We start from the raw sequence: 8,403 nt of genomic DNA, 5'->3' as shown, positions 1-8,403 counted from the left end.
TCCTGGTTTATCCCCCCCAGTTCCTGGTTTACCCCCTAGTTCCTGGTTTGCCCCAGTTTTCCTGGTTTGCCCCCAGTTCCTGGTTTACCCCCCAGTTTCTGGATTACTCCCGGTTCCTGGATTACCCCCGGTTCCTGGATTATCCCCGGTTCCTGGATTATCCCCAGTTGGTTTACCACCCGGCCCAGTTCCCCCTGGTTTTAACTGCCCATGTCTGTCCCCGGCCGGTCTCACTGTTGGAACCGCGGCGCTGGGCTGTGTGTGGGGGGCGGGCCACACGGCGCCAGGCGCTCTATAAAGGCAGCGGCGGGAGGGACTGTGGCGGAGCTCAGTCCGTGCTCTGGGCGCCTGTGGCCGTGGCCGAGTAGATCATTCCCCGGGAGCAGACAAGATCGCCCAGCCTTTCCGTGCTGCTGCAAACACTCCTCCCTTACCCCAACCCTGTCACTGTCTGTTCAAGCTACCAGCAGCAGTTGTTGTGTGAACATTGACGGTAAGTCTGAACGCCTGAGCCATTCCCCAGTCACTGTAAGTGCAGGGCGGCACCAGTGTGTATAGCTCTGGCTCCTTCAACTGCTGGGATTTCTGTTTTCGCCCTGACCAGGGGTCAGTAACCTGTCTGTATACTGGCACTGCCTGCTCCTCAGGCTGCAACACCAACAGTTTCTACTGAATGGACCCCTTGAGTTGTCCCCACATCATAAATCTCTCATAGACCCATCCTGGAATTTGTCAGCTTTAACATAAACAATCAAGTATTTTGTGCTTCGGCTGTCTGGACGTCGAGATATACCAGAGTCCTGGTTTTCTCCAATACAACACCAGGGATACACTTTATCTCCCCAAGACTGGCCCATTCGCTCTTGTAATGTAATAAACTAAGGCGTCAAGTTCCTTAACCTACAGCAGAAGTTGCTGGAAAAGCTCAGCAGGTCTGGCAGCATACGTGAAAAAAAAAATCAGAACTGAGGAAGAAACGTTAACTGCTTTGTTTTTTTGGCTTCACAGATGCTGCCAGACCTGCTGAGCTTTTCCAGCAACTTCTGTTTTTGTTCCTGATTTACAGCATCCGCAGTTCTTTCGGTTTTTATTTAGTCTTTAACCTACACTCTTCGTCTTTGCAGCTTCGAGCAAGCCCGGGATTTGAAGTGCCTTGGAGTTAATCTCGGAGTATTATTTTGCCATGAAGTGTTCCGAGTTGGGATGGATAAGACTCAGTGCTTCCCTAATCATTGCACAAACAGTTGCAATGATGAGCCCCAATGTTACTTCTGAATTGGATGTAACGTTGGCTCCACTGGAGGACAACACTGAAGAGTTTTTTGCAACTGAAACAGTCACTCAAGTGAACAACAACTTTACAGATGGTTTGGATTCAATTATGAGGAAATATTTGGATCAAAATGAACAGAGAACATCCAGAAGGGCCAAGAGATCTATCACAGATATAGACAGACAAGTAATCTTAGATCTTCATAATAAACTGAGGGGTCAAGTCTCACCAAGTGCCTCTAATATGGAATATATGGTAAGTGTTTATGTTTCTGCTTGAAAGCATCATAAAACCTTAATTCAGAAACAAAAAGTAAAATAATTTTGCCTGTTAGAAGTTAGGAACAATTTTGTTATTATTCAACTTCCATTAAAGGTTTCCAGAGTACAAACAAGATCTCACCTTCTGTTAAAGTTGATAATTCAATGTTTGTTTTCATATTGACATTAATGGTCAATTTGTTTTGTTTCTGATTTTTTTCTTTGGAAGTAAAATAGGAAAAAAATCAATCACATTTCTTAGAAGGAAGGGCCACTGACTTTCATGGTATTTAATTGTCATCTTGTTTTTGCAACTGTGCATTTGGAAGGAACAATCAGTGATAACATCAATAAGTCATTAGACCAGAGTCCTTCTGTATTTCAGCAAAACAAAAATCTTGACAGGAAATGCTCAAATTTACAGTTCTGGGATATTAACCATGTTCTGCTAAGTAAAATAAAATTTGCCCTCCAGTCTCAGTGCCAAATTGCTCTGTATGAATAAAATCTTACACACAATTACATAAGGTATCCAAGACAGAAATGTACTGGTTGATCCAAAAAATGTTTATACTCCATATGAGTCTCCTCCCATCTTTCCTTATTTGGATTTACTATTCATGTAACTTGTCCCTCAGATGCTTGTCCAGCTTCCCCTTAAATGCACATGGACAACCCACTTCAAACATCTCCTGTGCTAGTGACTTCGATGTAATTACCGACCTTTGGGTAAAGAGGCTGCTTCTGAATTCCCTTTTTGATTACAGGTTCATTACGTTACATCCGTGACCTCAAGTTATGCTGCTCCCCACGTGTGGAAACATTCTGCTTGTGTCTACTTTATCAAAACCTTTCCAAATCTTCAGGACCGCTCATAGGTCACTCCTTGTCCTTTTTATTTAAGAGAAGAGAGACTCATCCTTTCACACCTGATCTGTGCATCTACTCATTTCTGGTATCATACTTGGAAATCTTCTCTGCATCTTCTCCTGTCTCTCTCTGTATACTTTTGAATAATATGGCAGTCAGAATTGCAAACAGTACTGTGAGTGCGATTGAACCTAAGTTTGATATAAGTTTAGGAAAACACACATCAGATTTCAATTTCATACATTTTCAAATAAAGCCTAATGCTTTGTTTGCTTTTCCTTTAATGGCTGTGCTAACTCATTGAATCCCTACAGTGTGGAAACAGGCCATTCAGCCCATCAAGTCCACACCACCCCTCTGAAGAGCATCCCACCCAGACTTACCCCATCCCTGTATTTCCCATGGCTAACCCAACTAGCCTGCAATTCCCAGAGACTATGGCAAATTCACGGATTGTGGGAGGAAACTGGAGCACCTGGAGGAAACCCACACAGACACAGGGAGAATGTGCAAACTCCACACAGGCAGTTACCTGAGGGTGGAATTGAACCCAGGTTCCTGCCGCTGTGAAGCAGCAGGGCTAACCACTGAGCTACTGTGCTGCCCCTTGTGGTGTACATTTTGGCGACTGGTATATTTGTACTCCAAGATCTCTTTGCTCCGCTCCCCAACTTGAGTTGTACCTTTCAAATTAGCAAATGGACTCTCCATTTTGCTTCCTGAAACGTATTTTCTCACACTTCTGGGTTGTACTTCATTTTCCAATTTACCTTGCTCTCTGCTTTGGAACAGATTAAAAAAAAGATAACTTAGAACTGGAGTATTTCATTTCAGAAACATTTGGCAGCATTTTTGGCCGCTGTGGTTGATTTGGACTGCAGGCAAGGGTGTAAAATCGGGCATAATACCACAGGAAACATTTGTGGTCCCCACACCCCAGTCCCGGTTCCCCCACCCCCAAAACACACCCCATCGGAATGGGGTAGCAGTCAAGGATCCTTCTTGCCATTGGATGACTTGAGTTCCGAAATTGTCTACTAAACAGGCAGATAAAGGCCATCTGCTGCCTTGCCGTAATTTTTCTCATGACGGCGGTGCTCAGTGGGAAGCCCAGGAGCGCTAGCTCTTTCTATTGATGGTGGGCAAGAAGAGGAGAGTATCCCCTTTGCCAGCCTCCATGCCTCCCATGGTCTTCTCCCTTGGCCTGGAGTATTCCCCTCCACTTAACTGTCCATCTTAATGTTCTATCCTCTGCCCCCTCTCACCAAGGCATACTAGCCTGGACTGTCAAAACCACACCTCTTCCTATTCCCACACTTACCTCTCCTTCTAGGTCCGATGAAGATCTCTGTTGGGAACTAGATGCAGTCCCAGTAGTGGCCTGGTCAAACTGTTCAGGCAGAGAGCAGCTGGGCATTTGATAGGTTGGCAGTTCTTGGAGGGGGAGGGCAGTTTTCTTCCTCATTAATATTCTGACGAGTGTCAATTGGTTGCATGACAACCCACTGCAATGGGGTGATCTTGCCTCTGAATTTACTTTGAGGGTGCGGGAGACTCCTAGCGCAGTGTAAAATTCTGCCCATTGTTCCTGAAGCCAAATCCGTTCATTTTGCGAAATAGATTGTGTGCTGATAAAATAATTTATCACCATTTTTAATTAAGAAACAACCTGAATTTCTCTCATCAAAGCTGTTGGAGCAAATCAGTTACACATTGACCTGCTTTTGCTATTTTAGTTGGAAATACAGTGTGGCTTAGTAGAGGTAGGTGTGTGTGTGTGTGTGTTCGTATGTGTACGTGTGTTAGTGTGTGTGTGTACGTGTGTGTTTGTGTGTTCGTATGTGTACCTGTGTACACATAAATCCATGTGCAACAAGCATGCAAGAGGAACCATGTGAATTAATGGAGACATTAATTAATTTTAAATGGTAGGCTAACACATGTGTTGAAGTATCAGCCAGAAGAACTATTGAGCAAGTTAACACATTTGATGCAAATACCATGCAACATGGTTTCATCAAGTAAAGCTTCTTGCAGAGTTTTAGAACTATTGTAGGACTTCATTGATGACTAGTCCTGAAAAAGTTTTGCAGTAGAATTTCCTTTGCCTTTGGAAACTCTGAGAGCAGCTACCTGTGTGTTGCAGTCTAACATAGGAATGACATTTTTACTTTCCATGAAGAATGAACAGCATTAACAACAGCACCTGTCATTTCCTCAGTAATATGGCAAACTTTGCAAAATTCTACTGTGCAAAGAGAGCAGCAGCAGAGAAAGAAGGTCTTAAGTTAGTGTTTCTTTCTCATGTTGACATTTTGTTGGTGGGTGTGCAGGTGAGAGCAAGAAAATAAATAGCCATGTATGCATATAAATAATTTTCAGTTTGTAATATCATGCAATTGCCACCAATAAAAATACTTTTTCAGTTTGTATTTTTAGGCCTGATACTCGTGTTGACTATTATCCTTGTGTGTTCATAAAGTAAACACACACATTGTACTGCTGCTAGACCAGGTTGGGCTAACTTTCTATATTAATACCTAGCCAACTTGGATGCCTTTTTTAGCTATGGATTTTTAAACTGTTTCTTCTTCCAGTTTCCAATTAAATATTTAACCTTCTTAATATTAGCCCGCAATCCAACGTACATGACCTAGGTTTCAGTAATTTGTATGAATTCTCATTTCGCCTGTGTAAAGGTAACTTGAATCAACTACAAGAGAACAGATATCCTGAAACAACTGAAATGAAACACTTCATGTTTGGGTAACTAGGCTTTCTGGTAGTTGTTTTTCATCACCAGCTTTCTTTAATTTATTTAAATATGAAGTATATTTATATGCAGAAAACAAATGCCGAAAGTTTCACACACTTGGTTAAATTACTGAAAACCACAACAAACTTAGGAACAGCCATTCTTGTTGTGGGCCTTAAACTGCTTATTGGTTATTCATGTTTTGGTTTTCTATAGACATTTCATTGAAAGATTATCAAATAAAGTTGAAAGCCAGATCTTGAAAATGACAACTATCAAGCTGTTATACAGTTCCACCTGTTTCCTACTCTCTAATAAAATATGATAAATCACAGACATGATACAATACTTTTTGTATTTTATTAAATTTATTAAGCACTGAAAAGTAAAAAGATGTAAATTTTTAAAATGTCACCATAAGAATTAATGTGAACAATAATGTGTTTGTAAGAATTATGTCAAAACGGGCATTAAATTGTTCAAGATGCAATTAAAGCTGAGTGTCAAAAGATGTACAATAATAACAGATATTCCCAGCAATGCAGGGTGTGACCTGTGTTTAGGCATAGCTTCTATTATACTATACTTTTCCAGCTTTACACCAATGCAAACCACAATTCAGGAGACTGATTCCAGAACACACTAGTGTTGTGTGCGTTCCTCCAGATGGCTGTTTTAACTTGTTTGGATTTCAATGTTTAGAAAGTAAGAAGACTGTCCATTGGATTCCTTGAGTAATTTTCTTACTTTATGGCTGAGGCTTACTTTTCAGTAGTTTATGTTGGAAGTTCCGACCTAAACTGTGCATAGTTTTCCAACTACTTAAATTGTTCATTGGAAAAACATATGTAATATTCACCCAAATTTCTGATGTGCAGACAGGACTGCTGAGGACAAGAGCATAAAGTTTTAGTTACTCCACATAAACTTTGCTGATTTCTAGTGACTCAGAATTTCCCAAAAGCTTCTGTCATCAAGTTAGCTCGTTTATATCATTAAGGATTTTCTACAAAGCAAAAATCAGAATTTAAGGTCTAATTTGTAATTACTTGTACTTGTGCAGTAATGTTTTAGTGGTATTTTGGCATTGCTTCATAGCTACTCTCACTGTGTAGAATGATTATCAGTGCTCTACTCTTTAGTTCACTTGATGAAGATTATAAATTTCTTGGAATTATGCCACTTTTCTTGATGCAGTCACTTGGATTAAACAATAATGGCATAAGCAAATGTTTTAAAGTAGAATAAAATCTTTGCTTACTTTCACGCTTTCTCATTTTCAGCTAAAATCCAAACTGCTTTTGGGAAAATATTTGTTTGATATTTCCGCTTTAAGCTCCTCTCCCAGATCAAGCAATACTCCCTAAACTCTGCACAGTTCACAATAACATTTGACGTCAGTAGCAGTCCTCTTGTACCATGGACTGATGGATGTAAAGTTCCTTTCAATGAAAAGCATTCAATTAACTGATTGGAAAGAATAAGAAGCGAAATGCATCTATACTAAGACTGTCAATGGTTTGTAAATTTGGAAGTTACAATATAATTTCCCAATTGCATTTGGTTTCACTAGTTTTTGATCAGAGCATACAAACAGTTCACTAGCTTTTTGGATTGCTTGTTTTTAACGTAAAATGAAAATTATGAATATTGAAAATATGAAATAAAGGCAGAAAAAGCTGCAAATACATAGGTTATTTTGCATAAATTATTTGTTCAAATTTATATGACATAAAGTGGTACATGAGGAAATCTCAAATTAAGAATTTACTAATGACTGTGAAATCATTGCTGATTGTCGGGAAAAACCTGTCTGGCTCACTAATGTCCTTCAGGCAATGAAGTCTGCGACCCTCACCTGGTTTGGCTTACATGTGACTCCAGACTTACAGTAATGCAGTTGACTCTCAGCTACCCTCTGAAATGGCCTAGTGAGCCAATCAATTCAAGGGCAGCTTGGGATGGGCAATAACTGCTGGCCAGCTATCGACGCCCACATCCCATTAGTGAATTAATAAAAATAATTAAACAGGATGGGCCTAAATTTGATACCCTCCGAAATAGATGTGATATTTAACTAACCCAGTTGATTAAAATGTAGGCAACATGCTGACTTCATGTTCAATTGTTGTGTGCAGTCAACATTAACCATGCTATTCATTCATTGTACACATCAGTTGGGGCCCAAAATCATACCTTCCTAGCACTTTGTAAAGCTAGCTTGCTCTGCATAAAGATAGCATGTACTCAGTAAGGGAAGTCGCATTGTTATTGATGCAGGTTATAGCAGCATGCTGAAATGATCTGATCTGGTAAACATTGAATGGTAGTGTGTGTTTTCTGACATTTTTAGACAGTGCCACTGGAGACCTTGATGGAAGAGTGAAAAGTAGGGATGAGATGTCCTGTATCCATAGTGGAGCAGGGGGTGATTCTGACAGCTGCTCCCAATGTCTTTTGAGCATATAGCTATGAAGGTCAATGCCAGAATTCTTTCCTCAGGGATCTGGATACTTGCCATAAGAATTTCAGTCACCTCACATGAGTGGTCAAGGTTAGTGATTGCATCTTCAAATACCAAATCTTACGACCAACTTCTGAAAATCTTCAATTCATGTCATCCACGTCATTCACCTACCGTTAATTTTCATCAATTGGGGCTCATCCCCACGTTCATATGCTCCGCAGCAGCCTCACACATGTACAGTACAGTTGCAATGCTTAGTCTCGCATCTGTCAGTTTCTGTACACAATGCAAGTCCAGTGCTGTAATACCAACAGATTACATAATATTCACTGACAATTTTCTGTCTTTTGCAGGACAGGACGCATTAGAGTGTAAGAGAGCATGAAATAACTGATTTCTGTACAGTAAACCTGCTACCCCACACCACAACATCACCCTTATACTCTTCTACTCAAGAAGTGCAGCTGCTCAACTGGCAGAGGAACAACTGGAAGATGTGGAAATGGCATTGGTTTGGCCCTGTTGAAGGATTAGTAACCCAGGGGACTCAATCACTGACCCAGAAAAATGAGTTTATTAGGGCAATTTGAATTCAGTTTTCTATTCATTCCAGATATGATTAGTGATTAATGATGGTGAACATCTAAGTAGTGAATTGCTGCAACAATCCATCCAGTTCACTAAGGTTCTTTAAGGAAGAAGATTTTCTTTCCTTACCTGTTCTGGTCTTTATGTGGTTGAGTCTTAACTGCTCCGTGAAATGGCTTAGCAAAGTCGT

The 8,403-nt window shown here is 40.6% G+C and overlaps 1 long non-coding RNA gene across 1 annotated transcript; it reads left to right on the top strand.

Annotated features, from left to right (window-relative positions):
* Positions 1 to 326: 326 nt before the first annotated feature.
* Positions 327 to 5,577, top strand: LOC125482996. Its single transcript, XR_007261992.1, has 3 exons — positions 327 to 493; positions 1,125 to 1,528; positions 5,375 to 5,577. It is a non-coding gene; the product is annotated as an uncharacterized LOC125482996 (long non-coding RNA).
* The last annotated feature ends 2,826 nt before the right edge of the window (positions 5,578 to 8,403 follow it).

This window comes from Rhincodon typus, chromosome 4, assembly GCF_021869965.1.
Source record: "Rhincodon typus isolate 14 chromosome 4, sRhiTyp1.1, whole genome shotgun sequence".
Classification (NCBI taxonomy): Eukaryota; Metazoa; Chordata; class Chondrichthyes; order Orectolobiformes; family Rhincodontidae; genus Rhincodon; species Rhincodon typus.
Note: the sequence above shows the minus strand (reverse complement) of the source record. Positions and strands in the feature narration are given on the sequence as shown.